At 47.7% G+C, this 9,564-nt stretch overlaps 1 protein-coding gene across 3 annotated transcripts in view; it reads left to right on the top strand.

The window, feature by feature from the left end:
• The window catches only part of THBS2 (thrombospondin 2), a 30,770-nt gene extending 30,086 nt beyond the window's left edge, over positions 1 to 684 (top strand). For all 3 annotated transcript variants that reach the window (XM_019967690.2, XM_019967691.2, XM_070796553.1), the window contains one exon: positions 1 to 684. This exon is cut by the window's left edge and continues 1,073 nt beyond it. The gene's annotated coding sequence lies outside the window, so the exon portion shown is untranslated.
• The last annotated feature ends 8,880 nt before the right edge of the window (positions 685 to 9,564 follow it).

Genomic DNA, 9,564 nt, shown 5'->3' with positions numbered 1-9,564 from the left:
AAATATGCCAAGTAGTGCGTACGTAGTATAATTTCTAGAAGCCAACATATAACTAGCGTATAATATAAAGATACAGTTATAGCAAGAAATCTTCTGTCAAAATACAAGGCTTTATAATGTCATATTGCTGTGATCAAGCATGCTGCAGAATGTGATAGAATAAACAAATAATAATGAAGAGTTTATAATGGAACCTTAATATATACTGTTGCCAGTGACTTTAATTCCATATATATACATTTTTTTTCACTATTTTCTATCTGCTGTATGTAAGACTTTAAAGACTTTGAATGCTGAGGATAAACTGACACACCCCTTACTCACACAGCAGTATTCACAGGCTTGATTTGTTTTTCGCTTTAAGTTGCATGACGTTTCTGCAGGAAATATTAGTTAATCTCACTCCATGAACGTAGGGGCTCAGGAAGAAGACTTGTCTCGTCAGCCTGACGTGGCAGACGGCCTCTCTTGCGGTTGACAGCGAGCTAACGCCTCTGTCACGGAGAGAGAGGACCCGCGACCTGTCTCCCTTGCTCGTGCCATCTGATAAACTTACACTTGTTGCTTCTTTGAGGCTAATTGCCTTCTTGCTGTGCTGCACTTTTTACGTTTTTCGGTGGAGCTGTCTTCCCAAGACAACGGAGTGTTGGGAGATGCCATTAAATGTCCCCGTGGTGAAGAGTGTGCAGGTCTCTGTGTCGCTGTGTTCGGTGGTACGGGATGATGATGTGAATATTTAGAATGTACCATATTTTTTTTTTGTAAATTATTTATGTTTTTTTTTAAACTTTTGGTACAGATGGATGAAACTTCTTTTGTTTTGCCAAAGACTGTAAATATTAATTTATTTGTTTCTCATGGTCAGATTTTCACCACTGAACCCTGCATTTAGCTAGAGCCTCATTTTTATACTTCAAAGGTTCATAACAGGAAATAAATTGTAAAAAGGTTTTCTATAAATCAATCTCTCTCCCTTTTTTAAAGAGCTAGCAGGGCTCCTGCCGGGGTTCAGTGGACGGACCCCAACAGGACGAGCAGAGCTCTGTGTCAGGCCTTCTGAGGCCGAGATGCAGTCGGGGGTCTTCGCAGAGCAGGAGGCTGTTGAAGGCAGGTCTCACCGTGGTTGGTGGAGCCACCCGGGTCACTCAGGACGTAACCCTAGGGAGTCCATCCTCTGTTGCCTCTCGCTATCCCACTGGGGACCGAGCGGTGTGGTGAGTGTCGGCCCCACTGGGACGACTCTGGGGAGAGGGGCAACCCACGGGGCCCCTCGTCATACGAACGGTGCTTCCCTGGACCAGTCTGGTTGCAAACCAGAGCGAGAAGCCACAGGAGGCTCAGCGGGTGCGTGTGCGATCATGGCGTTGTCTGGATAAGCCAGTCGCTAGGTGACGGGAAGAGGTCACGGGCAGCCTAGGCATCTCTGGCTGCCCCACTGCCCCCGGGACTTCTGAGCAGTACCGCGGCCTCAGTTAGGGGGGAACCGTGGGGGCTGCAGGGGGAGATGGACAGAGGGACAGCATGTTTGAAGCCTCGGGTGCAGGAAAGGCCTCCCGAGGGTACGGGTGGAGGCGAAGATCCAGCTTGATTTGGGTGGTGAACAGGAGGGTGTGCGCACATGGAGGAGGACGAGGCCAGACCCGGGGAAGGGCCTCGAGAGGCTCAGGGGAGCTGAGGCACGAGGCAATGAGGAGGGCTGGACGCGGGTACCCTGATGACCGGGGGACGCTGGCGTGCGTTCCGCCTGTGGAACGGAAAGTGGACAGGGGACGTGCTGAGGGTGCTGAGAAGTTGGGTGATGAAGCAAGACGCAGTTCCTCACGTTCCGATTTGGGGGAATGTTTATGGAAAGGCAAGTTTCTGGCAGACCCGCCCCTGTCTGCATGCGGTGGTCCCAGGACTGGTTTCGTGTCTCTGACCTGTGGGGGAGGCAGTGGCGCCATGGGGGACGGGTCTGTGGAGTCTCTTCCTTTTATGTGAGGCTCTAACACTCGGGGTGATGCTGTGCTCCGTCACTGTCCCTGAAGAAAAGACCCTCCCCACCCCCCAAACCGTGCCTTCACGCAATGCTTGGTGGGCGGCGTCGGAGGAACTGGAGGTGATTCTAACATGGGGGTGGGTCCAGCCTGAGGGGAGGGAGTGTGGGGGTCCGAGGCCGGGTCCCCCACGGCACCTCCAACAGGCCCCGAGGCCACTGACGGGAAGGGGTCTGAGGCCTCGGTCGTGGCTGAGGGTCCTTGTGGAGTCACAGCCTGCCTGGCTGGGGGTGGAAGGCCCCGGGGTCTCTGTGGGTCTGAGCTGCTTGAGCGGCTTGTGCTCAGTTCGTCTGTTGCACAAAGTGGTGTTTTGGCCAGGGGAGCTGGCGGTCGAGGGCTCAGGGACCCTTGGGGGCTGCTGCCTGACAGCTCCGCCACCCTGGTCACAGAATCAGGCTTTGCTCCTCTAAAACTCCTCATCTGGATGCCAAGGACCACAGCCCTGGGGTCCCAGGGGAGGAAGGGGGGAAGGTGGGGACCGTCCATGCCTGGCCAAGCCTGGGCCTCTGGTCCCAGGGGAGCGACTTGGCAGAGGGCAAGGGTCCGGAGATGACAGTGCCTCCGGCCAGCTGACGGCGACCTCGGCTTTGGGGAAAGCTGTGGAACTCCTACCGAAACGTCTGGGCCCTGAGCCGCTGCCAAGTGCCAACCCATCGCCTTGTCTGACCCTGGCTGATCTCAGCCCATGCTGTCCCCGCCGTCCAGAGTCCCCTGGCACAGCCACCCAGGGATGGACATGGAGGCAGCTCTGAGCCCCGTGGGGGCCACGTGGGTCCCAGTGGCCAGAGCAGGTGACCTGTGACCATAGGCTCCAGCGTGACTTTCAGGTCATATCTCTCAGCTGTAACAAGGCCTGGAAACTTGGACCGTTTTCAGCTGTTGCTTTTCCATAGAGTGACTTTTTGACCCCCCAGGCACACCAAGTACATTATGAGAAGTGAGACTTTGACATCTCCAGCAAAGACACACTCTCTGCATCGTTAGCAACAGCTCAGGCAGAAGCATCCCAGCGAACAAGCTTAGATCAAGTGCCCAAGTGTGGACAGGACCGGGTGGTCAGCTTGAAGAACAGCTACCCACAGAGCCTCAGACCCTGGCCGTTGGCTCGGGCCCCAGACTCCAGGCTCCCAGGAGGTCAGCCTTTTCTTGGCCAGATGGGGTCTCTAATGGATGAGCCTCGGGGTAAGAGGACAGCCTGCCTGCAGGACGGCCATGCACCTCCAGAGGGTGGATTCTGAAACGCGTAGAGTAGGAGGAGGAGAAAGTGTCCATAAAACCTGGGCGTACCTCCTTTTATGTGCTGCGTATTTACTTTCAAATAATTTATTATTTATATAACTGTGCTTTGCTGTTCAGTGGGTTTATTTTCAGCATCAGTCCTTCCAATGAATATTCAGGACTGATGTCCTTTAGGATGGACTGGTTGGATCTCCTTGCAGTCCAAGGGACTCTCAAGAGTCTTCTCCAACACCACAGTTCAAAAGCATCAGTTCTTTGGCGCTCAGCTTTCTTTATAAATCAGTTGTAGTTTAGTGTAAAGAAAAAGAATGGTTTTTCTTATGGTTTAAGATATATATTACAATTGGTAAATAAGACATTTATGTATATACAAAATATATTCACATAAACAGCATAGAATATATAATAAAATAATCATATATATTTAGCATCATATGCTTGTGCATACACACACACATGCCTCTGAATATATTATATAATAAGATACTTAATCAAATATTTTGCAAAAGGCAAAGGAGAAAAGGAAAGATACACCCATCTGAATGCAGAGTTCCAAAGAATAGCAAGGAGAGATAAGAAAGGCTTCCTCAGTGATCAATGAAAAGAAATAGAGGAAAACAATAGAATGGGAAAGACTAGAGATCTCTTCAAGAATTAGAGATACCAAGGGAACATTTCATGCAAAGATGGGCACAATAAAGGACAGAAATGGTATGAACCTAACAGAAGCAGAAGATATTCAGAAGAGGTGGCAAGAATACACAGAAGAACTGTACAAAAAAGAGCTTCATGACCCAGATAATCATGAGGGTGTGATTACCAACCTAGAGCCAGACATCCTGGAATGTGAAGTCAAATGGGCCTTAGGAAGCATCACTATGAGCAAAGCTAGTGGAGGTGATGGAATTCCAGTTGAGCTCTTTCAAATCCTGAAAGATGATGCTATGAAAGTGCTGCACTCAATGTGCCAGCAAATCTGGAAAACTCAGCAGTGGCCACAGGACTGGAAAAGATCAGTTTTCATTCCAATCCCAAAGAAAGGCAATGCCAAAGAATGCTCAAACTACCACACAATTGCACTCATCTCACATGCTAGTAAAGTAATGCTCAAAATTCTCCAAGCCAGGCTTCAGCAGTATGTGAACCATGAACTCACATGTTCAAACTGAATTTAGAAAAGGCAGAGGAACCAGAGATAAAATTGCAAACATCTGCAGGATCATGGAAAAAGCAAGAGAGTTCCAGAAAAAATATCTGTTTCTGCTTAACTGACTATGCCAAAGCCGTTGACTGTGTGGATCACAATAAACTCCGGAAAATTCTTCAAGAAGTGGGAATACCACCTGGCCATTGAGAAATCTGTATGCAGTTCAGGAAGCAAAAGTTAGAACTGGACATGGACCAACAGACTGGTTCCAATAGGGAAAGGAGTACGTCAAGGCTGTGTATTGTCACCCTGCTTATTTAACTTCTCTGCAGAGTAGATCATGAGAAATGAGAACTGCTGGGGTGGATGAAGCACAAGCTGGAATCAAGATTTCCAGGAGAAATATCAGCAACCTCAGATAGGCAGATGACACCACCCTTATGGCAGAAAGTGAAGAAGAACTAAAGAGCCTCTTGATGAAAGTGAAAGGAGAGAGTGAAAAAGTTGGCTTAAAACTCAGCATTTAGAAAACTAAGATCATGCCATCTGGTCCCTTCACTTCATGGGAAATAGATCGGGAAACAGTGGAAACAGTGGCAGACTTTATTTTGGGGGGCTCTGAAATTACTGCAGATGGTGATTGCAGCCATGAAATTAAAAGATGCTTACTCCTTGGAAGAAAAGTTACGACCAACCTAGACAGCATATTACTTTCCCAACAAAGGTCTGTCTAGTCAAAGCTATGGTTTTTCCAGTGGTCATGTGTGGATGTGAGAGTTGGACTCACATATAAAGAAAGCTGAGCACCGAAGAATTGATGCTTTTGAACTGTGGTGTTGGAGAAGACTCTTGAGAGTCCCTTGGACTGCAGGGAGATCCAACCAGTCCATCCTAAAGAAAATCAGTCCTGAATATTCATTGAAAAGACTGATGCTGAAGCTGAAGCTCCAATACTTTGGCCACATGATGCAAAGAACTGACTCATTGGCAAAGACCTTGATGCTGGGAAAGATTGAAGGCGAGAGGAGAAGGGGACTACAGAGGACGACAATGTTGGATGGCATCACCGACCCAACGGACATGAGTTTGAGTAAACTCTGGGAGTTGGTGATGGGCAGGGAGGCCTGGCGTGCTGCAGTCCGTGGGATCGGACACGACTGAGCAACTGAACTGAACTGAACTGAATCATATAGATTTAGCATTATATGCTCATGTGCACAGACATGAACACGCCTCATGAATATATGATATGAGACTTAATCATGTGTATTTAGCATTATATGCTCGTGCGTGCACATGTACACACGCCTCAGGAAGGCACAGTCTCTCTGTCAGGACTCCTTTCTTTAGAATCTTCCCTCTTGTACACAAGACTCAACGGCACTTCAGCTGAAGGTTTCAGTTGCTGGGAAGCATGAATTAGATTAGCATCAGGAGGGCTCTAGTAGATTTTGGAGTTTCTTGTTATGTTTGGGGAGCAGTAGATTTCCCAGGCAGCTCAGTGGTAAAGAATCACCTGCCAAGCAGGATATGGGTTCAATCCCTGGGTTAGGAAGATCTCCTGGTGAAGGAAATGGCAACTCACTCCAGTATTCTTGCCTGGGAAACTCTATGGAGAGAGGAACCTGGCGGGCTACAGTCCATGGGGTCGCAAAGACTCAGACACAACTTAATGAGTAAACAGCAACAATAAAGCTTCCCCACCAGCGGTGAGATGAGCCAGTTCCAGACCAGGACTGGCAACCCCAGGTCAATCAAAGCTCAGTCCTAAATAACTGGGCAAAGAGACTGCCAACATGGCTCACCCTAGCAGCTTCTTAGAACGAAGTCATATAGCTGCTGATCCTCTTGGGCTGTTGCATGCTGTTTGATAGAGGATATAATAGAAAACTCTAGAATCTGTTTCTGGAATGCCATGGTATTTTATCATAATTTCTCTTTCTAATTTCCAAGCTCTTTCTTTTCTAATGACACGTTTTGGGGGATTTAAAGAAACATGGCTGCACACCTTCAGCTTAAACTGTGTTGTATGCCAGTTATACCTCCATAAAGGAAAAAGGCGAATTCAGAGAAGCTGAAGGGTACATGATCAACACACAAAATCACTTTGTGCTTCTATCCACCAGCAGGATATAATATGAAAATAAAATTAAGAAAACAATTTCATTTGCAATAGAATTCAAAACAAAATGCCTAGAAGTAAATTCAGCCAAAAGGCAAAACACTTACATAATAAAAGTGAAAAACATTATGAAAAAAAATAAGAAAAGCCTAAATAAATGGCAAGACAGCTTGTATTTATAGACTGGAGGATTTAACATTGTTAGAATTATGATACTACACAATGCAAACAACATTCAGTTCAATCTCTATCAAAATTCCAGTAAGTTTTTGCAGAAATGGAAAAGATGATCCTCAACTTCATATGGGATTACAGGAGTTCTGAATAATTGCAACACAAGACTGAAAGAAAAGGACAAAATTGGAGGCCTCACACTTCCTGGTTCCCAATTCTACAGCAACGGCACCGTGTTCGAAACAGTGTGATGATGACTTCAGGACGGACACGCGACCAGCACGCTGGGGCTGAGTCCAGAGGCAGGCCCAGGTGCTCATGGCCAACTGATGCTCAACAGGGTCCCAGGACTGTTCAGTAAGGAAGGACAGTATCCTCAACAAGTGGGCGTTCATGTGCCAAAGAACAATGTTGACTCCTGCTTCACTCCATATGGAAAAATTAACTTAGTTAATTAGTTCCTACATATAAGAACTAAAACTATAAAAGTCTCAGACAAAACATAAATCTTCGTGACCTTGGATTTGGGAATGGCCTCTTAAGCATGACACCAAAAGCATGAGCATTAAGGGGAGAAAAAACATAAATTGGACTCAATCAAACTAAAAAAGCATTTCTGTATCAGAGAACACTACTGGAAAAGTAAAAAGACAAACTATTGAATGGGAGAAAATATTTAGAAATTGTAGATCTCATGAGGATCTGGTGTCCAGAGTAGATAAGAACTCTTATAACCCCAAAACAAAAGCAAAAAAAAAAAAAAAAAACCTAGAGAAATGGGCAATGGTTTTGAATAGGTATTTCTCTAAAGACATAAAAATGGTCATCAACTTTTTCTCATTAACCACTAGAGAAACCACGATGAGGTTCACTTCATACCCACTAAAACGATAATTTAAGAAAAGAGAAGTGTTGGTGAAAATGGGGCCAATGATGGAACCAGAGCGCTTTGCTGCGGGGGATAAAACGTGGATCATCTGCTCTGGACGGCAGTTTGGCTGTTCCTCAAAAAGTGAGACATAGAGACATCATCTGACCCAACAATTCCACTCCTGGGTATAAACCCCAGAAGACTGAAGACAGGAACTCACACAAGTGCGTGTCACACATGTTCTTAGCAACACTACCCACAGCAGTCAGAGCCTGGAAACGCCCGAATGTGCATCACAGATGGATGGATTCCAGACTGGAATGTTGTTCAGCCTTAAAACTGATGCTCTGATACCTGCTACAGCATGCATGCGTGTGGGCTAAGTCACTTCAGTCGTGTCTGACTCTGCGACCCCACGGACTGTAGCTCACCAGCCTCCGCTGTCCATGGGATTCTCCAGGCAAGAATACTGGTGTGGGCTGCCATGTCCTTCTCTGGGGGATCTTCCCCAGCCGGGGACAGAACCCGAGTCTTTTACATCTCCCGCACTGGCAGGTGGCTTCTTTACCACCAGTGCCACCTGGGATAGACCCAGGGAAGTTTATGCTGAATGAAGTAAGCCAGACACAAAGGGTACATACATACTATATGATTCCATATATTTAGAATATCCAGAATGGGTGAGTCCATAGAGACATAAAGCAGACTGGTGAAAACCGGAGTTTCTTTCATGGAGATAAAAATGTTCTGAAATGAAATGTAGACGATCAGGTCACACCATTGTGAATGCACTGAATGCTGTTGCAATGCACACCTGAATATGGTTAACGTCACGTGGCATGAATTTCACCTTAATGTCGGAAAGGGAACTATATGACCATGACTAGCACACGCTCAGTTAATGGACTGGTCAGACTAAGAACTCTAATGCTTTGTTTTGTGTGAGAAAAGGCTTAAGAGAAGTGTGCAGAAGAGAACAGCCTGAGGCCACCCTCGCCCTCTGCCCTCTGCCCTCTGCCCTCTCCCCTCTCTGGGCTCTTGCTCTTTCTTTCTGGCCCCTTTTCCTCCAGACCTGAGTCAAGTCACCAGCAGGGGGTGAGCCACCAGCTTTGCCCCCATCACCTATGGTTATTTGTCTTGGGAGGAAAATCATTGACTCAAATTTAAGTTATCTCTGGATAAAACTCCTAAAAGAATTGGCAACAAGCTCGGAGTGTCTGGAGAAGACGCCCGAGTTCTGGGGTCCCTACAGCACATGAAGACACGTGGACGTGCTCAGGCGGGCCTCCCAGGGGCTGTGCTGAGCAGGGACTTGGCATCAACCTTTGCTAACAGGACCTCTTTACAACAGGAACAGCCCTTGAGACCTCAGCAGGACTTAGGCCGGGCGGGGAAGCCTGGAGAAGCTGCAGCGGGGCTCCAGGTGCGTTCCCACGGCCGCGCTGTTCTGCCTCTGAGTAGAAGGCGGGACCCTTGGAAAAGTCAGTCCTGATGGGCCGGCCTGGGCTGGGCGAGGCTGTCCTCATGGAGGGGAGCCTTCCCGAGCCTTAACCTCGAAGGAGGTGCTGACAAGTTTAGGAAACACCCAAATGCTAATGGAATGTCCTGGGTGTAACCTTCCAAAGGAATGCAGTTTTAAAGTCTACGCGTGTCCCCTGCAGGTTAATTTGCTGAAAGCAGACCGTGCGATGGGAGAAGGAACTGTTAGCCTTGGGGCTGAGACAGAAGGGCGGCCGAGAGGGAGACCCCGGCCACCTGTGCAGGACAGGCATCCTGTGACCTGTGATGGCCAGAGGGCTCTGTTCCTGGAGGCTGGACGGTCGTGATGCGATGCTATCAGCATCAGAAGGTTTCAGCTTTTGTGATCATGAGTTTAGTTTCTGTGTTGGTTCCCCAGTAACCAAGGAGACTTTGTGATTGAACTTCATCTCAGCTTGGTTGCCCCCAAAGAGGAGCACGGCTGTGGGCTTGGGGT

This window comes from Bos indicus, chromosome 9 (assembly GCF_029378745.1).
Source record: "Bos indicus isolate NIAB-ARS_2022 breed Sahiwal x Tharparkar chromosome 9, NIAB-ARS_B.indTharparkar_mat_pri_1.0, whole genome shotgun sequence".
Classification (NCBI taxonomy): Eukaryota; Metazoa; Chordata; class Mammalia; order Artiodactyla; family Bovidae; genus Bos; species Bos indicus.
Note: the sequence above shows the minus strand (reverse complement) of the source record. Positions and strands in the feature narration are given on the sequence as shown.